Source organism: Cupressus sempervirens, chromosome 10 (assembly GCF_028749045.1).
Source record: "Cupressus sempervirens isolate cs-2001-9-10 chromosome 10, ASM2874904v1, whole genome shotgun sequence".
Classification (NCBI taxonomy): domain Eukaryota; kingdom Viridiplantae; phylum Streptophyta; class Pinopsida; order Cupressales; family Cupressaceae; genus Cupressus; species Cupressus sempervirens.
The window spans coordinates 896,406,630-896,430,493 of NC_143127.1; the positions used below are offsets into that span (position 1 = coordinate 896,406,630).

At 33.4% G+C, this 23,864-nt stretch overlaps 1 pseudogene; it reads right to left on the minus strand.

The window, feature by feature from the left end:
• Window positions 1-5,341: 5,341 nt before the first annotated feature.
• Window positions 5,342-6,084, minus strand: LOC149536893 (putative protein phosphatase 2C 1 pseudogene; annotated as a pseudogene).
• Window positions 6,085-23,864: the final 17,780 nt, after the last annotated feature.

The window sequence follows — 23,864 nt, forward strand, 5'->3', positions numbered from 1 at the left end:
TGTATATGTATGTATATATATATATGTATATATATGTGTATATGTATATATACATATATACATATATAAATGTATATGTATATGTATATATATATATATCAAAGAATGTGTTAGTACAAAAAATGGTGCTACTCGAGCATTGTCAATAAAAAATGATACAAAATATTGCTAGCGCACCAATCAATACATAGCCAGAATCAAAACTTAGAGGCAAAATATTAGATATAACTATCTATAGCGCCCTCACCTCCTAGAGGAGGAGGAGGAGGAGGTGGCATATCTGGCCTAGCTAGTGGACATGCACCCCTGGACTTTCGAGCATATTGAAAAAATCACGGAACCTATTGAGCCTCATCAGGCACTACTATGGAATATGCAACAAAATAATAGGCTGCTCGAGCTGCCTGAAGTCAAACCTCATCCTATAACATCTCTACCCTCCACTTAGCTACACCTGCACCTACTCTTGGAGTCACTAGATCTTGCGATCATGCTCCACTATTTGTGTGTCCCACACAGTCACTTGTATCTATAGCTCCTCCAATTGTTGAGAGGCCTGTCGGATCTACTCTCTAGCCCTCCTCAGTGCATCCTAGGGCCCGACAGCAGGTTGATCCTACATCTCCTCATCTAACATCTCTTCCTGCTACTCTGCCAGTGCCCACTCCTCTGTACGTGGTCTCTACCACTGACCTTACTCTACCCGAATACCAACAATACCTAGATCTGACCCCATCTATTGGGGGGATCTATACCTACTGGATTTGATGTATAACCTACTCGGTTGGTACCTATGGCAGTTGCTGTAATGGCTATTGGATTGGACCTTGTATAGGTGCCTACTGAGGTCCTTGTGTTGCCATCCCCAATGGATCTCTAAACTCTGGGAATAGGTGGCTGATAAAATATACCTGGTAAGTAGGCATCATCCCAACATCTGATATCTCTGGGAGGTAGTTCCATTGTGATGCAACTAGGTTGTGCACATCTATCATCGATCTTCCAAGATCTAACCATGCTGACTGCCCCTAACCCATATCTCTCACTACCCAAGCATAGTAACAATACTCCTATGAAATTTCATGGGGCCGCCCATACTGTCACCATACCTTTATGATGGGGAATCTCTCGATAATGTGGGTGGCTCGGCCTAACAGTGGCCATGAGGAAAACATCTAGCTCAGCTCTTGAGGAGCATCATCCCAGTCCTTAATCTCTCTCTAGGGCCACCATATGATGTAGACCAGGTCATCAAGACGTGTCTGCCTGTGCTCAGTCTTACCCAAACCTTCTTGGATAAGTTTCCCCCTATATCTACATATGAATGGCTCCATAGGCTCTCAGGCATCCTCAAAAATGGGTTCGGTTACTAGAGGGTGCTCCCATGCCCGGATCTATAAAATGTAGATGTCGAAAACCAAGCTCCTCCACTTGTGATACACTATCTCATGCATCTTGTGATACATATGTGTGAGCATGCACTATCCCCATCCAAATCTCTTTAGGGAGTCGAGCATCCTCTACAACATCACACCCCACCCACATTCTAATCTGTTCTGCCCCCTATCAGGTACTAAGAAGCAACTAATGAATATGGCCAAAATTGATGCCAACCTATGAGTAGTCCCATATTTATGGATGAGCTCATCCCAGGTGATGGCTCGCCCTATCGCCAACTCTTGCTAAAAGATGGCCCTTAATGACTCTATGCTTGCTCAGGGTACTATGTCATAAACTACTCTTGACCCATGGAAGGGTATGTGCAGTATCTAATAGATGTCCTCTATTGTAATCCTCATCTCCCCCTATGGAAGGTGAAAGGTGTTCATTTCCAAATGGAAACGCTCCACTAGTGTTGTCAAAAAGCCATGATTCATGAGCACTACTGGGATCCACATAGATATGCTAATCCTAATCTATCAATATGGGCCATGTCTACATCATCAAGACTTCGTAATAGAGCTCCATAAGGTGGATAATGAGACTTGAATGCAATGTCATCAAAGACAACCTACACACACAAGTAAACACAACACATAAATAGTTAGTACTCACTTGATAACTCAAAACAATGACAAAATGAAAGAAAATTAAAATGAAACATCACAAAATGAAATTTTTAGTTTATTTCTACATGCTAGAATTTCATGCATAAGCACACTTTCTTCCACAAGATCTTGCATCGTCGTGCAAGAAAATAAGTCCTCACACAAGGAGTGGCAAGACTATGAGTGAGATGCACCCAAAATCCCACACATCTCATGCAAGAGGTGGGTATCTCTTAGGCAAGATTCCCCATCGATGCATGCAAAGAAACACCACGCTGGTGGATCTTTGCACGAAGAAAGACTAGCTTCGTGTAAGGAAAGAAACCCCCGCATGATAACCGAGTAACCTACCCTAAAACATGCTAAAGATGCACTAAAAACATCTCAAAAATTAAATGCAAAGAGCGATTGTCAACTACTCACAAGAGGTCCATAATCCACTTATCGACTATGTCATTAAGAGTGCTTGAAATAGTGTATGTGCACTAGAACTACCATCTTCCTCTTAGAGCTCTCTTCTGCACTAAAGAAAAAATGCACAAATAATTTGAAAATGACCCTTTGGGCCCTTATATAGGTTTTGACCTATTTTTTAAAAGTGCTCCAATTTGATAAAAAATTGCCCCTTGGCTAATTTGACCATTCTAAATCCATTTTCAAGATCAAATTCGAAATCTGACACACCTAAACAGCTATAAAATGCATTTTCAAATTTTGGGACCAACGCGATCAAACACTTGTGTAGTCCAAATTTTTGCTGATACTTTGTGAATCTTGGAATCTTTTCAACTCAAAATTTTTTCACATTTCATCACCAATCTAGAAAAGTCAACTACGATCAAATCTAGTAACTTTTGTTCAAACTTAGTCTTCTAGACCTCGAACTTACACCGAATTGACTCTAAATTTTCTTTTGATTGTTCTAATCTCTTCTATATTCTATTGACTCTCACATTTCTTCTATATCTCTCAACATACTACTTTACATCATATTTTTGGTGTCTCATCTTTTGATTTCACTCTCAAGGGGGTAGGATGATTACATCATTGATTCTAAAGTTCAAAATTAATCTAAATCTTCATTGCTTGGGGTATCTTGTTCCCATCTTATGTCCTTATCACTTAGGGCATTTCATCACTCAAGGCATATTGTTCCCTTTTATCTATCATCTTTGTCATCTATTCTATCTTTTCATTAGCTGATCACAACTTAGAACAATCTTTATTAGAGTTTGGTGGACAGGCATTGGGACAGTCTGAACCCTGAATCCTAAGGATCAAGCCTGATTCTAAGGATGATTCTATGACTCATGATTGGATCTTGTTATCTTATTCAATTCAGATATGTAAGCATTCTGCTTGGATCCCTTAAGGTCAAGCTCTATTCTGGAGATGATCTTTAAAAGCTTTTTCAATTCAGGTATCTAAGTGTTCTGCTTGGATCCCTTAAGGTTAAGCTCCATTTTGGAGATGATCTTTAAAAGCTTATTCAGTTTAGGTATCTAAGTGTTCTACTTGGATCCATTATGGTTAAGCTTTGTTCTAGAGATGATCTTTAAAAGCTTATTCAATTTAGGTATCTAAGTGTTTGGCTTGGATCCCTTAAGGTTAAGCTCCATTCTGGAGATCATCTTTAAAAGCTTGTTAATTTAGGTATCTAGGTGTTCTATTTGGATCCCTTAAGTTTAAGCTCCATTCTGGAGATAGTCTTTAAAAGCTTATCAATTTGTCTCTGTATCATCAATTTCAAAACCAATCTCATTTCTTCATCTTTGCATCATGCTTTTTGATTTTCTTTGAATTGAACATGCTACTTGCACATTCATTCAAAGAGGGGCAAAATGCAATACCCCAAAATTGGCTCATTTCCATGTTAACCAATTCTAGTCTATTTTGAGAAACTCCTAAGTCCTATTTTACTAGACAATTCTTATTTTGATTTTCGCTACTTGACTTAATTGTCAAATGCAGAAAACCCCAATCTTCATTAATTAGGCTACTTATTTAATTCCTAAAGTATTGACTCAAATTAGACACATTAAACCTATTGATTAAGATTTATTTTAATTTGAAGTGTTTATACTTTAATTAAATTAAATTATATCCTAGGGCTAATGTACTAAGGAATTTAAAATATTTAATTTAATATTTATGCTCACTTTAATTAATTGAATGAGATTATTCAATTAAATGGAAAAGGCATTTATGAGGTCATATCTCACTTTAATAAATTAAATAATATCTTCAAAATCTTCTCTTTAGTTCCAAAATGGAAACTCTGAGTGAACTGTCTCTTGACATTGGAATTAATCTAGTTAACTTGTTCTCACACTCATGAAAAGCTCAGTTAAGTACTCATCACACTTAGATTTGAATCAATCAACTTCACTTGCACAAGGAAGTTTTCATTTTAATTGAATCTTCTCTCTAATCTTAACTGTCCATTCAAATTGATCTTGATCGTTGATCAATTCTTGGATTCTATTTAAGGGACCCCCAATCCCTCATTATGGAGGTTGGAATTTGATTGTATTGAATTTCTGTCAAAATAATCGTGAGTTAATTTTTGTGATTTAATCTAGAGTTCACCTTTATGCTGAATGGGATCCATGACTCTCGTGGTCCTGCAAGCTTCCACTGTCGATCAACTTATATCTCTAGGATTATGGGCAGTGTCAGATGAATTTGAGGCTTAATTCATTTGCAGGGTGCTTAGAAAGAATACACTCAATATCATCATTCAAAGCTAGACCTTGACCACAAAGTTCTTCATCTATTGTTATATTCACAAGTTGCGCCACTTGCTGTTTGTAAGAATGGCACTGTTCCACAAGATCTACAATTACTTTCTGCTTGAGACCCTCTTTTGATTTTGGATCCAAAGAATTTAGCATCTCAATTAGAACATCTATAAGACCATGAAAATTTATAATCTCTATAATGCTTAAGGGTAAAAAGTTGAAATTTGTGGTTGATTGAACTGCCTCGAGCCTAGAATCTAATGACAGGAGCACTTAGTCTATCCTCAGGGGTTGGAAATTAAAACTTGTAGTCAGGATCATTGACGATGACATCTACATCACCAACATGATCCAATGAAAAGTATCAATGTCAACTAGTTTCACTTTAAATATCAGTCATACTACCTTAATTCCTGATTAAATAGGCTATGCTCTTTTAGCATTGTAATGAAACTTGTCAGTGAAAGCCTGCATGATAGCCCTTGTATGCTCATTTGATTCAAAAGCTTTTGCTGATTACAGAGAAACTCATCTCAAATTCTCTCAAATGTATCAGTCCTCCTTGTAAGCTATTAGCTTTTGTCCAAATAAATGTAAAATAACTGTAACCACCATGTTTAGAAATTCTCTTGCATGTGTGCTTGCAAGATCTGCTAATGCATGTGCTACTTTTTAAATAAATTCTGCATCAGAACCTTGATACCTACTAACCACACTCTCTATTTCATGGTCAAAAAATTATCAAAAAGCCCATCTGATCCCAGGATAACAATGTCGCCCTCCATTATATCAGTGTTGTACACCATTGCATCTTTATATGTTTGGCCAACAATCTCAGAGCTTGACTAGAAAGGGCAATCAAAGTAATGTTCTTGTGGAGATGTAACAAATATTATGTGGCCTTTTCAAAAGATCTAGAGTCCACAATCTCCAACATTTTCAATTTTAAGTGTCTCATGTTTTTCCAACATTGCAACAATTACTGTAGCTGAACCAGTCGAGCAGGCTTTTCCATGTGCCTTTTGCAGTAGAGATTGGGGATCACCATTCACCTTGTCATCAAGGCTATATGATATGTTAGGCATTAGTTCCTTTGGAAAAATAGTTGGATCTACATTTTCATCAACCCAACTAGAAACACCATCAGCAATGGCAAGAATGCCCCCATTATAGCTACTAAAAAATATTGCATCTTCTCCACCTTTATCAGCCTTATTTGGATGTGAAATGAGTTGTGTGCCAACAACAAATGATGGCTCCAACATCAAATAGACCAGCTTTGATGACTTAAACATTGTCTTCAAGATCTTTATAGTGCTTCCTAACATTCATGGCTCTTTTTTTGAGCACCATGGCTTCTACCTTCTCCCATCTACTAGAGTGTCCTTATCATATTTAGCCAGACCATTTTTTTACAAATCCCAATCTAATCCTAAAGTGATCAAAGTTGGAAATTTGCATTTTGGATCTTTCAAATCAATTCAACTTCCTGAGAACACATTAGTAAAATTGGGGAACACCTTAAGGGAATTTATTTCCATGGGAGGCAAATTTTAAAGTTCAAAAATGGTATACTGAAAGTCCACCTACAGTATGTCATACTCAAATCCCTTAAGTATGAAACTAGGAGTAAGGAAGTGAAAAAATAGATTGAAGAAGCCTTAGTGGAAAAAATGGCTAAATGGAAGTAATCTTTGAGTGAATTAAAGAGTCAAGTTCTAGATATCATACTCAAGGTAGTGGCACCTCAATGGGACAATGCTATAGTAGTTGTCAAGAATATTAGGGAAAAAACCTTGAGGAAGGTTATGCTAGATCTTTCAAAAAAGGAAGTGAAGGAAGCATTAACCAAGTATGAAGAAAAGCTAACTCCTAAGTTCAATGCATTATTGATTTTTGTCAAAATATATTGAATCTATTATATAATCTAATACAACTGCATGGAAGAATAAATTTGGATTGCATGTTGTAAAGCCCACTAAAAAAATTATAGAAGTAGATGATGTTAATTATTAGAAAGATGATGAGGATGATTAAAGAGTAAGTGAGGATCTTCCTTAGATACAAAAAATCCAAGATTCAGATCATGCAAAGATTGAAGCAGAGGTAATGGCCTCCCTACCTAATTCTTTGAGAAAAGCCTTAGTTCCATCTAGCTCAAAGTAGACTATAATCAAGTCACAGACAATTGAGGTAAAAATAGTTTCATCGAGCACTTAATTGACTATTGGAGCTATTTTACCAAGTGCAATAATGAGTGTTGTTACTACCACTTATCTACCAAGAAGAAGGCTCCACTCTTCATAGCAACAAGCTAGATTTAGTCATAGCAAGTTATTGTAAACACTCCTACCATTTTTTCTATTTCTCCAATTAGTAATATTGATTTTGCTACTAGTGTTTCAATAATAAGTGCAATGATAGTTGATGTTAAGTCTCAACCAAGCACTAAGGATTTGAGTAAAGGAAAGGAAATGATTCATTCTTCTATTCCAAAGGAAAAGGGTAAAGAGGTAGAAGCCTCCATTGATGAAATTGACTTGGATGAGGATATAGTTATTCCAAATTGGGATCTTTCCAATCTCACTCTAGATTAGATGGACACCCTTGGACATCTTTGTAAGAAAAGGGAAAAACAATAGAAGCTGAGTGCAAAAAGGAAGAAGAGGAATCAAGTGCTAGAAGACATAAAAGATATATTTGTTGATGCACTTAGTATTCAAATTGATGAAAATAAACTTGTATTGGACCAACTTGTTGACATAGTTCACAAGTTTAATGAAGATCTAAGTGGCCAAGAAAAACTATTGTAGAGGGAAGAAAGAAAGTTTGATAACAAATTTTTGGATAAGATGGCACAAAATATTTCCATTGATCAAGTGGAATTTTCCACTATTCTTATTTCCTTTCAAATTTTTGTAAATAATGTATTTTCCTTATTTGTAAAGAAAGTAATATTGCAAATTTCACCCAAGAAATAAAAGACAAGTCATGTAAGATAGATAATGATCTAAAGGAAAGTGCACATCAATTGTCACTTGACCCTAGCACTAGCTCAACCCATTTTGTAAAGATCAGGTACCTAATAGACTTGCAAGAAGAATTATTGAGAACAGAAGCTAGAATCTGAGCTACATTGGTAGATATTTAGAGTTTGATAATTCCCAACATGGATATAATGTAGAAATATGTTGCTCATGTTGAAACATTAATCCATGACAATACATTGTCAATTGTTGATCATATGATGGAATTATTAGCTGAAGTGCAAATAGCTTTGCATACTTCCAAAGTTTTGTAAGATAATTGGGACAAAACAATATCCATAATTTTGGAGAATACATAATGATTTCCTTTCAGATTTTGGTGTTACCTTCTAAATATGCATTTTTGGCATTTGTGTCAAAAGAGGGGAAATAGTTATATCATACAAAAAGAAAATGTATATATGCAAGAGAGAACACAAAGGGGGAAACATACACAAAGAAGGAATATATATGTACAACAAAACTACAAAAATATTTTTGAAAAACCAAAAATAGAGTTAGTATCAGCACAATAGTCCAAACTAAGTTACAGACCCAAGCACATTGATGGGAAAGTTTTGACTTATATTTTTTGAAGCATTCATAATTTTTGTATGATAATTTTTTTTGTCACTAATGAAAAAGGGGGAGATTTTTGACCTTATGGTCAAATAATTATTCAATTAATTCCTAAACACTTAAGCATTTGGTTGGTTACATTTCTACTGAGCTTCAAAAGGAGAAAGTACTGTAAATCGAGCTTCATAGTGTAAACCAACTAGGAAGTAGTGTTAACTGGGCTATAAATTTTGACTGAGCTAGTCGTGTTAACCAAGTAGAGAAAGGTAGTGTTGACCGAGTTGTATTGTCAACCAAGCCCTTTAGTGTTAACTGAGTTATCCAATATTTGTTGAGTCATCAATGCTAGCTAAGTTCATGCCTACTCCCAAAAGATCAATGTGGACCATGCACTAGTGTGAACTAAGTGCCAAAGCTTGCTGAGTGTCAGAATATCACCCAAGTGGTCTTCAAAACCCAAGTTTCAGTAGTGAGTTAATTTGGTGAAGATTGTTGAATATGATGTTTTAGCTGACTCTAGAAGGTAATTATTTAGATTGGTATATATGTAATATATATTGTGTGATCCAAATAAGAATGTGTAACAAGTAAGAAGCATAATGAATACAAACTAGAAGACAAAGGATACAAGAAGTATAAAGAAAAGGAGAATCTTATCTATCACAACAAAGTGATCAATTTACATCAAAGGAATCAAATCCAACAAACTGAGTTTTAGATTAGATATCTACTACTGGTTTGTTCTAATATGTGCATTAGTCAAATCCTCTAACAAGGTGGACTTAACAATCTTATGCAAAATCTCCTAATCGAGTGCATACTTCATTGTATTGTGTAAATCCTTTCACAAGGTGGGCCTAATAGTCCTTAATACTCCTAATAGGGTAGATCACCAAAAGTGATCAATTATAAGCTTTAACAAGATAGCTTTATACTATAGTACTAAATCTTATGGGTATCATCCCTAGCCTAGTTTTAGTTTCTATTTGGAAGGTTTCTAGGTTACCAAATATTGTGTCAAGTATTGTGAGTATTTTATTTCTTTCAATCGTTCATGCATGCAATTAGATTAGATTAGATTATAAAGGTTTAATTGGTGAGTTAAAGAAATTTTTTTATTATTTCCTAATTCACCTCCCCCCTGCCTCCACTCTCATTCACCTAGTCTATTCCACATTTCAAACAATATCACCATACAACTTTGCAAAAAATGCATTTGTAGTTGTGACTAATAGCTCTAGCTCAATGTTGAGAGTGGACATCTCAACTTTCTTTATTGTTATCTTACTATATACTTTCTCCATTAATCTATTGTCATACTTCATCTATGGTCTTTGCATCAACTTTTCCTAAATATCTATATCAGGGTCATTTACTTTATGTACAATTTTGACCAACTGATCAATAATTGGAGCTTTTTTCATCCAAATCATCAACAACACTAGTATCAATAAAAATGTCTTTGATACCATATAATACTTTTTTCATTTTATTTTTGTCTTCTCATCTCAGCTTGCTTAGTCTTCCTTGAAAATAGTTCACTTAATGTTACCATCTACTCCTCATTAAAGTTAGATTTATCTCAATCAAGAATGACAATTTCTTCATAAAAATTGACTTGTTTACCTCTTATTTCTTACGGTGGGTGTTTCACCTTCTTTTACAATTTCTTGCCCTTGGAGTCTATTTTGTTGGAGCCTAGAAAAGTTAGTTGTAAGGTTTTTATTAGAACCTCTAAACTTGGCATCTATGACTATTGTGTCATGCAATCTTTCTTTGAATCATCTTTTGATGTCTTCTCTTCTTTACCTTTCTCTATGTTAGACAAATTTGTCTTCTTATATATCATAATTATTTGGATTTTATCTAATAAAATCAACCTTTCTACCCCTTATCTCCCTCTAACTAAGGTTCTAGGGAATTTTATCTTGAACCTATAACAGTCTTATCTTCTTGAATATTTTTTCTCTTCTCTCCTTTCACTCCATCAATGTCCATATTTCTCCTAGTTGTATCATCTTTCCTTTTGCATCATCCTTCCTTTTAGAGTCACATGGACTAAATTCTTTATTAGTCAACATATTTGTTTCTCGTACTGACTATTACTTTCATCTTTACCTTATTCTTGACTAATTGTAAATATGGGAACATTTGGTAAAATAGGTGTATATTCTCCCTATTGTATGAACTCTTGTACATCAATCTTGGGATATTCTTTTATTTTTATGATCATAGTATATGGGTCCATCAATTTCTCATGAGCTAGCAATTACATAGACTTGGTTTGTGTAGCATTTTCACTTTCCTTCCTTGGCTTAGTTGTAATTGTACCCTCACTTAACACATTCTTATTTGGGATAATTTTAGGTTCAAAGTTAATTTCCTCATTTTTAGTCTACTATCCACTTAGTTGTACCAAAGTGTTAAATGTATCAACAAGGTAATTTTCACCATCATCAATATCTTCAATGTTAATGCAATCAGATTTCCACAATCCATGATTTATAATGTTGATTTTCTGGAATAGATTGTGTAGAGATTTTTCATCAACGTTTTGAATCACACTACGTGATCCATCATCAGGAAGAGAGAGCAAGAGATGTCAAATTGACATCAATTTGACATCTCTTGCTCTCTCTTCCTGATGATGGATCACCTAGTGTGATTCAAAACGTTGATGAAAAATCTCTACACAATCTATTCCAGAAAATCAACATTATATATCTTCAATGTTGTCAAGTTCTATATGTTCTTATTCATCTTTACCCATCTTATCATTTTGTTCATCATCAAACATCAATCTATGTATATTCTTCCACGTTATTTTTCTTTTCTCTACAACATTTTTCACTTTATCCTTTAAGATTAGGAAAGCCCTCCTCATGGGAACAAATCTATTGTTGAACTATTTCACAGCTTCTGAAGTTTAATTCTTGTTTAATTCAAGCATCACATGGGAAAGTGTGCCTTCTCTTATTTTTCTTTTTATTGTTAATAAAAACTTCTATTTTCAATCTATTTTCTCATAGATCTCATTGGGTATCATACTCCCTAACTTTAATTTGAAGTTTTCCATCATATCTAATAATGCTTTCTCAACTTTGTTCTTGTCTTCTTTACTCAATTTCTCAAACATAATGAAATGAAAACAAGACAATCCTTCACTTCCCCTTCTATTTTCACATAACTCATCTATTTTTTGGAGTTTATTTTTCACTTCCACTCTAAACTAGCTAGTATCTTCATATCGGGTCCTTCCCCCCTCATCATCATCATATTTTTCAATCACAAGCCTTCTCCTTGGCTTCTTAGCAACATTTCTTGGCTCTGCCTCATCATCAATCTTTCTCTTTTTCATAATATTTGAACTACTTAGTAGACTTGGATACTTCTTTCTTTGGATTTTTTGGGACTCAAAATTTGCAAATTGATTTTGGGTACCATTTAAAGGACTTTTCTAAAATGAACCCTTATAAGTTCTTTTAGTGCCTATGTACTGAGTGGTTCTTTTAAGTAAAATCATGTATTCTAAGTACTTATTTACCTTCATTTAGAATACTAATCCACCTAAGGTTATTATTTTGAAGTTTTGAATCATTTGGTGAGGTGTTTCTTTAAGCACTTGTCAAAATCTCTAGAGTTGCAAGTGTCAAAACATGTTTAGGAGGCTAGTTTTCATTTAAATATCTTGCACCCAATTAAGTATCATGATTCACCACTTTGGAAGTGTTTAGTATGCCTAAAATAGAGTCTATGTTTCATATTTTGAGTAAATTTTATTTTTTATTATAGTTTTTTGAGTCCCTTAAAGTTGGTCATTTATCTCTTTCATGATTTTGCACTTTGCACATAATTTTGGGAAGCCCTGTTTGACAGTGAAAATTTTATGACCCATTGAGTTTTTTGGAGAAATGGTCATAATAATAAATTTTGGTCATTAATTAAATTATATTTTTGAAATTTCAAGGTCAAATAAATTTTCTTGATGAGTTTCCCAAGCTGATTCCATTTGCAAAAACTTAAAATTACCTAGTTAGCTTTGATGACAATTTACCACTAGCCCTGTTTGAATGATCACAATTTTTAACTAGTTCATCTTATTGAGAAAATTATTTTTCCATTAAATTATAATGGTTTTATATTTTTATGTTCCAAATTGGAGCCTATGGTGAATCCATTTGACTAGTTTTCAAACGTGATTCCAAACAAAATTTCTAAGGTTGTATTGATGTCAAGATTTGTAGATTAGTAAGGAGGCTTGTTTAGGATGTTATAATTTTGAAACCATGATAAATGAAGCCAAAAAAACTATACTAATATATTATAAAAATATTTTGAGTGTTTTAGTTTTTAAGTTTTCACAAATCCATCTGCACACTTTCCCAAGTCCATTCCATATGCAAAAATTGTGCAGTTCTGTAATTCCCAAAAGCTGAATTTGCATGCTTGCCAAATTTTCCTAGTTATTTGTCATAAAAAAAATGAACATTCATACCCTCTACATAGAATTAGACCAATGTGTCAAATTTCACTTTCCCAAGTGGGTGTTTGACTATTTTTTGAAGTCAAAACCAAACACACATTTTCTTGTTTCTAACGGGTTGTTTGTAGGATGTATTTTGAAGAGGCAACTTAAGAGGATAATATATTTCAATCCATAGGTCATCATGATATGAAATTTGACAAGGTGAGATTAGGTGGAACAAGAATAAATGTTCTAAGTTTTGGACTCTAGTTAATTTAAATAGTTTTTTAGGCCAATCTTGAGACCTCCTAACATGAAATGGATAGTTATCAGAATAGCTAGAAAAATGAGTTTTGATTGATTGATCTATGATCAATTTAAAGTCAAACCTATCCAAGGACATCATTAGATCTTTTCAATTATTTTAGCTAGACCCACTTTGGGGGATAATTGGATTTGTCAGGTTGAAGAGTTTGTAGTCAGAAGAACATACTCATAAGCAAAGTGTGTAAAATGATGACATATTAAAAAATATAGAATGGAACACCCATTGTAAAAAATGATCACACATCAAATGAATGCAATAATATTGAGGCTATCATCTGGCTTCCAAATTCTAGTTATATTTTGTATTATTAAAGATGAAGGATCATTTCTTTTTTGAGAAGTGCAATTGAAGGCATAATTCTTCTAGCCATTTAGAATGAAGTTTTCTTTCATATAAAATGTGGAATCAACATGGTTGGGTTAAAATGACCCACATCAAATGAATGAAGGATGTTCTTAAAGTTTTTCCTTAATGGTGTCTATTTCAGTGCTAACCTTTCCTATGAATATGTGGTTTAAGACCTTTCTCATCTGATAATAATGACTTGAATTTTTCAGCACATAGGATGTATGTCATTTTTCAATCAATTGGTTTCTTGGTTAGATGGGTTATAAAATTTGTTGTGTGGAGAATATGAAATAGAAAAACATTGCTAGTAGTAGATAGAAATGGCCTCTTTGGTAGATCAAGCTAAATGCCTCAGTCAAAGATGACCATTGGTGTGTACAAAGGGCAAGTGAATGAAGGTTCTAACTAGTGACTAGAGGAGATGCATGATTGAATATGAGTAATAAAACTAGATGTATGGGATTTGTTGTAAAATTATGAGTAGGATGCCATGACTAAGTGTAAAGTTTCTAATTTTGAGATTTTCCAAATCTTCACTAATCACCATAAAATATGCTTGTAATGTCTGAAGAGACATGATGGAAGTAGATATCATGTCATTGTAAATATAATTTCTATGTAGGGATCTTAAATTTTGTAGAGGATAGTAATTTAGTGACATCCTAAATGAATTGTCCACAAATTACTTCATTGATTTTGATCTGAAAATCATAGAGAGATGTTGTGTTGAGCATTGATGTATGAAGGTCATCATGGAGAGGGAAGACATCTTTTAAGACTAATACTTGTCTAGAGCCATTATTCTAGTGAAGGTTTTTCATGTGAAGTAATTCAAGAAACCTTTCTCTTAAGACAAATGTGTTATTCTTCCTTATCAATGGGATGTAACTCAGTTGAAAGGCTATTTTACATTATATAATTGAATTTTATTCTCAACTCACTCATGAGACATAAAATAAGATGGGTTTTTCCAACTCTCCATTAACAGACTAAAACCATGGATCAAATTCTTTATATACCCACTTAGTATTTTGTATAACCAATCATGTGATCTATACAAAAGGAGTTGACTAAATCAAGTGAGGGCATGAATGCAACACTTGGAGATTGTTGGAGTTGTACCAATGGTGGGTTTTAATGTGTTTCATGAAATATGTATGGTAATATTCATAACAAGTGCAAAATATGTATGCAACTAGAAATATTCATACCATCACAGAGTGGTATTCATATTGTTTTTTGTAGAAGAAAACATGTGGAAAGTTCATTCTTTCCATCATGGGTGCATAAGAGAATGTGTTATAAAAAAAATTTCTTAAGGGGTTTAGTCCCACAAAGAGTAGTTATTATGATTTGAAAATATTTTTTAAAAAAGACCTATACATTGTAAGTGTCAAAAAAATTTCTTTGAGACACAAGGTTAGTCCTGTGTATGGGCCCAAGTGGGGTGAGACTAATGTGGAGATTAAGAAAATTTTGAACTAAAATATGTTTAACTAAAGATGACATGGAATGATGACTCAACCAGATAATGAGCCAGAAAATGCCACTTGGAATAGATCCCAAGGAGCCCAAACTAGATATGAGGAAATGTGTCATGTTCATGCATTTTTGCTAAGATTAGTAGGTAGAAGTGAAAGAAAGCATGATACTGCCATGTGGCAGTGGGAATCACATCGGTGATTGAGATAGGATAGTTCTATGTGGCACACTTTTTCATTCTTTCCAAATCAATGTGTTAGAATTGTGAGGAAGCATGGTGCCACCACATGGCATCACACGCCCAAGGTGCCCAATGAGTAGGTTGGTAATATGGGGCCTAGTTTGCAGATGACTTTCTAGTGTTAGAAAATCAAAAGATGAAATATGGTAGTCCATAGGTAGAGATGATGACATCACTAGATGCCACATGGTAAAATCTCATGATCTCGTAAGGCCATGATGATATAATTACAATGAAACATAATTGTGACACATGAAAAGGATGCCCAGATAGAGTGAAATGAGGTGGTGAAGTGAGTCAAAGGGTCAACAAATCAACAGGTGGTACATGATGATGACATGGTAGGTTAGCCTAGGGGTGTTAATGAAGTAGATGATAGAGATGGTGATGAGGATAGAGTGGCCAATAGGAGGCTAACACTTCTCATTGCATGGTTGACTGTTTGACCAGATAGAAAATTTGGAGGGAAAATATTCCATGGTTAAAAAATTTGAAGACTACAGCCCAAAATTTAAACACAAAACCTGGGATATTTAAAAGGGAATTTTAAATTCTTAGTGGGCCCTTTATTTGAATTGAAATTGTTCTTATTATAAATTTTTTGACTTTATAATGAGTCAATTTTTTAAAGGGAGCTCTACACATTCTTTTTGGTTTGCTTGGTTTTCAACAAGGGGTTTATAGTTCAAATCTTTATCAAAAATAAGATGATTAGATATTGTTGGAAAGGTCTCAAAGCGTAGATTCTAGATTTGCAATTCAAATGCATACAAGTCTTCATCATTAAAAAAAAAAAAAAAAAAAAAAAAAAAAAAGATTTAGGGATTTGATCAAGTAGGTCTTCTCCAATTGATTTTTTCTTCTAGTTTTTTGTTACACAATGATGGTAGTTAGAGATATTTTCTTATGAATCCACCATCTGGATAGGGGCCAAACTTGGTGATGTTTTTTCTAGCAATGTTATTTTACCTCTCCATACATCTAGTGGGACTTTTTTGGCTATAAATTTTGTAGTAGATTTGATCTTTCTCCAAGAGTGGTTTCATCATTTTGATGAGGTATTTTCTAGTTTGATGCAATAGTGGTGAAGAACAGATTTGGGTTTCAATCAAAGAGAAAGGGGAGAGGTTTTCCTTCAATAGAAGATAAAAATTGAAGATGACAAGTGGCAACAAAGGATCAGATCTAACCCATCTTCATTATTCTACTTATTCTCTTTCTTTTTTATTCATTAGGGTTGGTTTGAGTCTATTGAGCAAGGCTTTAGATTTTTTTTACCTTTTTCTTAGCATTTTCTATCTATATGAATAGTAGTAATGAAGTCATAGTGATAATTTCTAGTCTATTTGATGTTTTATGATCTATTTTCATGCATCTCAAATGTATTTATCTCGAGGAAATTAATACAAATAAGAAAATCTGAATAGTTTCATTTTGATTCTTGTTTCCTATCTCTAATGTTTGCAATCTTTTGGTGATTTGTGGACAAAGAACATAGATCCTAGTTGCAACTTGTTTAGGGTTGTATGTCTTAATGTGTTTATCCATTGATTCAAAGAATCATGTAAATGATTGATGTATTTTGACAAGATTGCACATTTCATGGAAGGATTCTGATAAGTAAGAGATGCATTGTGAAAGATGATGTCCTGTTCATAAAGTGAATAGATAGATCACAAATTATCTTGATGTATGTTGTATCTTATGTAATTCCCAATGAATTAGGAACTAATCTTAGTTGGAGATTGGATATTCTTGTTCTTTCATATCTAGGTTATGTTAAAATCATTCAAATATCAAATTATATTTCCCTTCTATGTTGAAGAGATGAAAGGAAAACCCCCACTGAGCTTGCGAATGCATAGGTCATGTTATTAGCTATCTCATACCTCTATTATTGCATGAGTGAAGAATATTCAAGGGTTAAGCTTCTTTATCTAGATTTATATCTTTATTTTTGCACTGGTTATATGAATGAATCAAATGCCTACCCTCCTAGGTTTTATAGAGTCTAAAGTGAAGGAGTATAGCCTTATAGTTGGCCCAGGTTCTAGTCAGAGTGCATCCAACATAGGAGTTAGCTCCCTAGTAGCTAAAATCATTGTTAAATCAAGAGACAACATGCTTAACTACTTCTACAATAGTAGTTGTTCTAGTTGTCTACCTAGTGATCCTTGGGCTAGGAATGGACTTATTTATAATTTTCTTGGGATTCTTCTTCACTTTTGACTCAGTATTAACTATCTATTTTCCTTTCTTATGGCTTATTAACCATTAACTCCTTACTTTTACCTTGTGTTAGCTCCTAATATAATAGGACCTCAATTACCTATAGGGATATTGGAAATACCTAGGAGTTAGCTACAAGCCTTGACAAGTATTCCTATGCAAACCAATAGGACCAACTGATAAGACACTTAGTCTTCTTCCCTTTGAATTCTGCAAGATTTAGGTGGGTATACCTTGGAATTTACTATGATTTTCCTTTGCAATAATATTTAAAATATATTCCATTATAGAAGACATTTTCCTTTAATTCTTCTAGCTTAGAGACAAAAAAAATCAATTCAAGATAGCTAATTCTTCACACCCTAAAGATCTTTAAATCAAGCATAGGCTAACTTTCAGATCTACTCTAGGTTCCAAGTCCTTGTAAAACACAGTTTTGAACTTTATTTGGTTACTTTTTTGGTTTTAGGTCCCTGTAAAACCTATATTTTTATGTTTGGTTGTGAACCTTAGGTTTTAGCTCCTTGTAAAAGATAGTTTTGAACTTTAATTGGTTAATTTGTTTGTTCTAGGTCCCTGTAAAACCTAGCTTTTTTTTATGTTTGGTTGTGAACTTTAGGTTTTAGGTCCTTTTAAAACCTAGTTTTCCTAATGGTTATATTTTTTTGTTGTAAGGGATTTTGGCTCCCCTTAAAGCCTATTTTTTCCTTAATCTAAAACTTTTAAATCTACACAATAATGTCAAAAATAATAAGAGATTTTAAATAATGACTTTGATATTATGTAGGTTTACCTATTTTTTTAGACACACACATGAATAGTGCATTATCTATTGGGTTATACATTGATAAAGTGATACTTTAACTTTTCTTTCTTTCAATAGTTTGTGAGGAAAAATTAGTAAACAATTCAAATCCTATTCTTATCACAATCTTCTAATGAAACCCTTCAATCCTCTAATATCACATCAAGAAATTACTAAATCAATTTGATTAAAAGAAAACTATGAAATGAGATATAATTCAAAATGAACTACAACTCCAACTCAACATAATTGCTATTGAATCATAGAAAATTGAAGATAACACAAGAAGAGACAAGATCTGAATTGAGCAATTCAAAATGCTTCTTCACTTGCGTTTAATTTCTTGAAAACAATACAATTATAATATAAAATATTTCTAATTAACAAATAATAAGAGAATCATAACACTTGAAACCTATATTCCTTCTTTATGACAAAAATCAACATAACAATAGTACATTGTATTTGGACCAACCCAAAACATAAAAATGGCATTCTTTCTATCAAAATTTGGACCCCCAATCCTAGTCTTTGAAATCATTTTATAATCAATGATTGCAACAATCTTCAGACATGGGAGAGCATGGATAAATTTCCTATTTTTATTTGACAACCATTATTTGTTACATATAAGCCAAAATGTCAACATCTATGACTGTGTGAATGAAAAAGAAAGGAATTTTTTAAAAGAAAATACAACCAATATTGGAAGTCTAATGGGAAATTTTGATATTGAAGGGGGAGGGGGGGTCAATCTGGATCTATAAAATTTTTACCCTTTCAAAAAAATATCAAATTTGGTAACTCCACCTCTAATCCTTACCTCAACAATATCATAAATTGCATAAACATTTACTGCTATGATTTAATAGATCTAACAACTAATCGCATCCATAAAACATGTAAAAAAATGATCAAGACATAACATAGAGATTTTGGTTACCCAAAAACCCTCCAAGATGAACGTAAAATTGGGATGGGGATGGCACGCATAAATCTTCACTAGTAGCAATAAAGTTTTCCTATTAGGGCTACAATTTTGATCACTTCTGATGATCTACCTTATGAGTGGGGTTTTTGTTGCACCAAAATACTAATCTATCAATGCTTGATAAGACTACTCAACTTATAGTACATAGGAGGCTATTAAGCCCTTGTCACAAATCCTTTGGGGAGCACTAAAATAATTTCTAATAATATCCCCCTTAGTGTTACTTGAGGCTCTAAGGATTCAAACATGTGACCAAGCTTTGCTGCCACTTGTTAGAGTGGGGTTGTCTTTGCATCAAAAAGCTAATCTGCCAATGCTCAATACAACCACTCAACATATAGTACACATGAGGTGGTTAAGCCCTTGTCATGAATCTTGAGGGGAGAGTTGAACAAATTTCTAAGAAATATTACTTCTATCTAGACTTTAACCTTGAGTTATTTGCAGGGGTACTTCCTTTTCATGTGCTTCACCTTCCTTTTTATGCCCTTCACCCAATTTTATTTCCAAATCTTCAATCATTTTCTTTCTCTTCTTATTCATTTTAGTAGTATTTACTTCAATAGTGATCTCATACTTTCCAAAATAATTGGCTTTAGGATTAACCTTTCTTTCCAAAAAATTTGTAATGGTGGTAGTGACTTCATCAATGTTGATCTCAAAGGGAAATATCCTTAACCATGCTACCTAAGGAATCATTGCCTGAACATAAGTTTTATCAACATAAACTAGAAAAAATACATCATCATAATATTTTTCAACCAATAACCTTGGGATCCTTGACCTCTTCTTCATCTATTTTTTTTAAAAATTATTCAAAGTAACTATCCGTTACATTTTCAAAATTTTCACCAATTTGCCAAATGCAATCGTTTACCTTCTTTTTTACTAGTTCTCCTTGTTCCCATACCACATCTCCAATTGTGGGAAAGTAAATATGAATGTAAAAGAATATGCATACAATAAGTTACCCAAACTAACATATAGAATTATTGACCTTGTGAATGGAAACCAAGTTCTTAGCTAATTGTGTCCACTATAACTCAACAAGATCATATTCATGATCCTTCTTAACAAACTTTCATGCTTTGGTTCTTGCAATGTAGGGCATTCTATTTAGTTTGCTCAACTAGTAAAATTTGTACAAAATCACTAGAAAAGAAAATTCATTAAAAGGATCTTCAATGATTGTAATTTTCATATTGTAATTTTCATCCCTCTTCCATTCCATGCTACCCTGATATTTGATTCAATTACCTCTCAGGTTTAACATCTCATTATCTGTGTTATGTTGCACATAGGGTATATAATTATGGCATGCATAATATTTTTAGCAATCTTTACCAGTCTTGTATCTAGCCACAATTACATGTTGTGATTTCTGCTAAACATAACCATAATCAATTCTACCTTGAAACTTTTGGGAAAATCTAGTGCAAGAGTTAACCTTTTCTCAGTAATGAGTTTAAACTCTTCCTTTGATACTCCTTGTACAAAAAACTTCCCATAATCCATTCTAATCTCATAGTCTCCTACTTCTCCAATTTTACACATTTAGAAGGATTTTACATCATGTATCATGATAATGTTGGGATGAATTGATGAAAATGTAAGAAATATATAATATTGAGAGATGGGAGTAGGGGGGTGAATCAATATACTAAATTTTTTTTCCCACAATTGAATATTGTTAATTACTCTATAACTTGCATATGTAAGTAAAATAGGAATGTTGAATAGTAAATATAACCATACACAAAGAGAACTCATAAAACCATTATTTGTTAACTAGGGAAACTATGGCCAAGGGAAATTCACAGTGGGGATGATACCCACAATATGATCTACTAACCAAAAGAGTCTTGTTAAGGATATTGACCTTGTTAGGAGTCTATGAAGAACATATAGTGTCTCAAGTCCTTGTTAGAGGACTAGGCCATGTTAAAAGCTTCAACCCTATTAGGAGTTTCTTCAACCCTATTAGGAGTTGGTAGAACAAATATAATTTATGTAAGAAGAGCCCACTGCCCTAATGCCCACTTATACAATTAAGTTCCTTCACAAGAATAGATATACATACAATGTTGTCTTACTATTGTATCTTACACTTTCTTTGATTAAACTTTAGATCTCACATCATATAAAGCTCACACATCATAAATACTATAATCACAATAGTTCACATCAATACTTATCGCTTGCACAACACACACACTTATCTGCACAAGATAAGATCTTCATATGTACCTAACTAATTATAAAATATTCTCTTTCAGCCTTCATGCTTTCCCAAATATAATTTAGGATATTAGCTTACCAAGATTAAGTAATTTTTTTCTACCAAAATAATTCCTTAAGTCGTACAACTCATATCTTTGATATGCTATGTTCTGCTATGTTAAATACCTGAACTAGTAAATCAACTATAACTTGCACTATACAATCTGTACAAGTCTGCCCACTCACATATGTCATCATGACACTGTCATATAGCTATCCTCAACTGCAGATGAGATAACTCAAATTCTATCCTTCATACACATTGCATCTATATCTATACTGGTGCAATTTGTCTAACACTTTGATAATTTTCTAACTCAAAATACATAAATGAAATACATGTTGCCATAAATGACAACACTTTAGACATCTAACTAACCACATTTCCAACAATCTCTCCCTTTGGCATTGATGGAGACATTTATAAAAATTGGCTAATTCCCAAAATGATGTCATGCAAAACAAAGGTAAATACAAAAGAAATTCCTCCAAAACATAATAATTTTATTCATATACATATATAATATTGCATGCTTCTCCCTTTAAAAAATAGAACAATTTTCCTTACATACATCCTTCTCCCCCTTTGACATCAATGGAAAAGGTGTAAAAAATTCGTATACAAAACTGTGTTGCCTCACTTGATCAACTTGCAATTCTGGAAAAATATTACAAAAATAGTTTTTAGTCTCTCCAAATCTTTCTTCCAATTCTCCTTGATTATGTCAAATATACTAATGAGTACACAAAGTACATAGGATGCCACTTCAACTACACCCAAGTCAATATAGGAAATTTTTTCATATGAGGACGTAGCTGCAAGACACTACTCGAATTGCCTCTACAAAATGATGATTTTGGTTGATAAAATTTCTCTAAGAGTAGAGAACCTTCTTATTGTCTTTTCTTTATCAGTCTCAATGCCACTAATTACATTGTGAATCTTCTCCACTTTATTTCCAATATCTTCAATATTGGCATCTAGTAACTACAATTTGGTGGTGAGTGTATGAAGCTCACTCATTTGAGCCTTGATTTTATTGTCAAAATATGATTGGTACTTGTATGATAGTGCACACTATCCATACAACTTCTTACCTTCACCAATGGTCTTCCTCAATCCCTTGATGCATTCATCTAATTTCTTCAGATCATTTCTCACATTCATGTATAATGTATCAAAAAGTCATGCATCATGCTTGGCTTGTGCTTGTAATGGAGCTATTTTAGACAAGGTTGTGAATTCATCATCAAAAAATTTCACCAATTCTTTTGCCTTAGTTTGCAATTCTATCTTTGTAATAGTCATAGGAACTATCTTTTGCATCCTATCAGAGACTTTCGTTAATGTTTTCTCTAAAGACTTAACTGATTTGTTGTTTTGGAGAAATTTTCCAATAGAACTCATCAATCCTTTCTAATTATCATTATCATTAGATATTTTTATTGCTACTACTGTTACCAGAGTTTTTGTTGTAATAAGTGTAAGTACTTTCAGCTCTACATTTTTCTTTTCTTCCTCTAGTCTCATTTTCTCTTTTCTATCTTGATTTCTTCATCATCTTTTTTCCTCTCTTCTTATAATATTTCTTTTTCTTTCTCAACTTATTTTTTTTCCTCCTCTTCTTCTGCTTTCTTTTTCTTCTCTTTTCCTAACTCTTCATCTTGTTTCATCTTCCTTTCTTCTTCTTTCCTCTTTTCATCTGCTTCTTGTTTCTTCCTTTCCTCTTCTTCTAACCTTTTCTTTTCTTCTTCTTGTTTCTTCATTTCCTCTCCCTGTAACCTTTTCTTTTCTTCTTCTTTATTTCTTTGTACTTTCTCATCCTCTTCATCTAAACTTGAATATGCAATGATATTGCCAACAATTTTATTTCCATATTAAGAGAATGAATCCTTTAATTAAAGAGAACAAATTTCCACAATCCATTATATTGTACTGATATGTTTCTGGATTCGATTGTGTTAAGATTTTTACCATCAACATTTCGAATCACACTACGCGATCCATCATCAGGATGAAGAGCAAGAGATGCAAAAAACAATATATTGCAGATAATGGATGAGACAAAAAGAATGAATCCTCTTTAGCATCCACTATTATGTGTGTAGCGTCCACTTGCATGGATTTTGTACCCATAACTATATGAAGAGGTGACATGGTTTGTTGTGCCTCTTCAAATTATTCTTCTTCATCAATGGGATTACTAGCCTCCACATACACTAGGCTTGGTGATTTTGGTTGCACACTCTTCTTAGGCATAGAAGTCATAAACTTTACTATGGCTTCTTATGTTTCCCTCT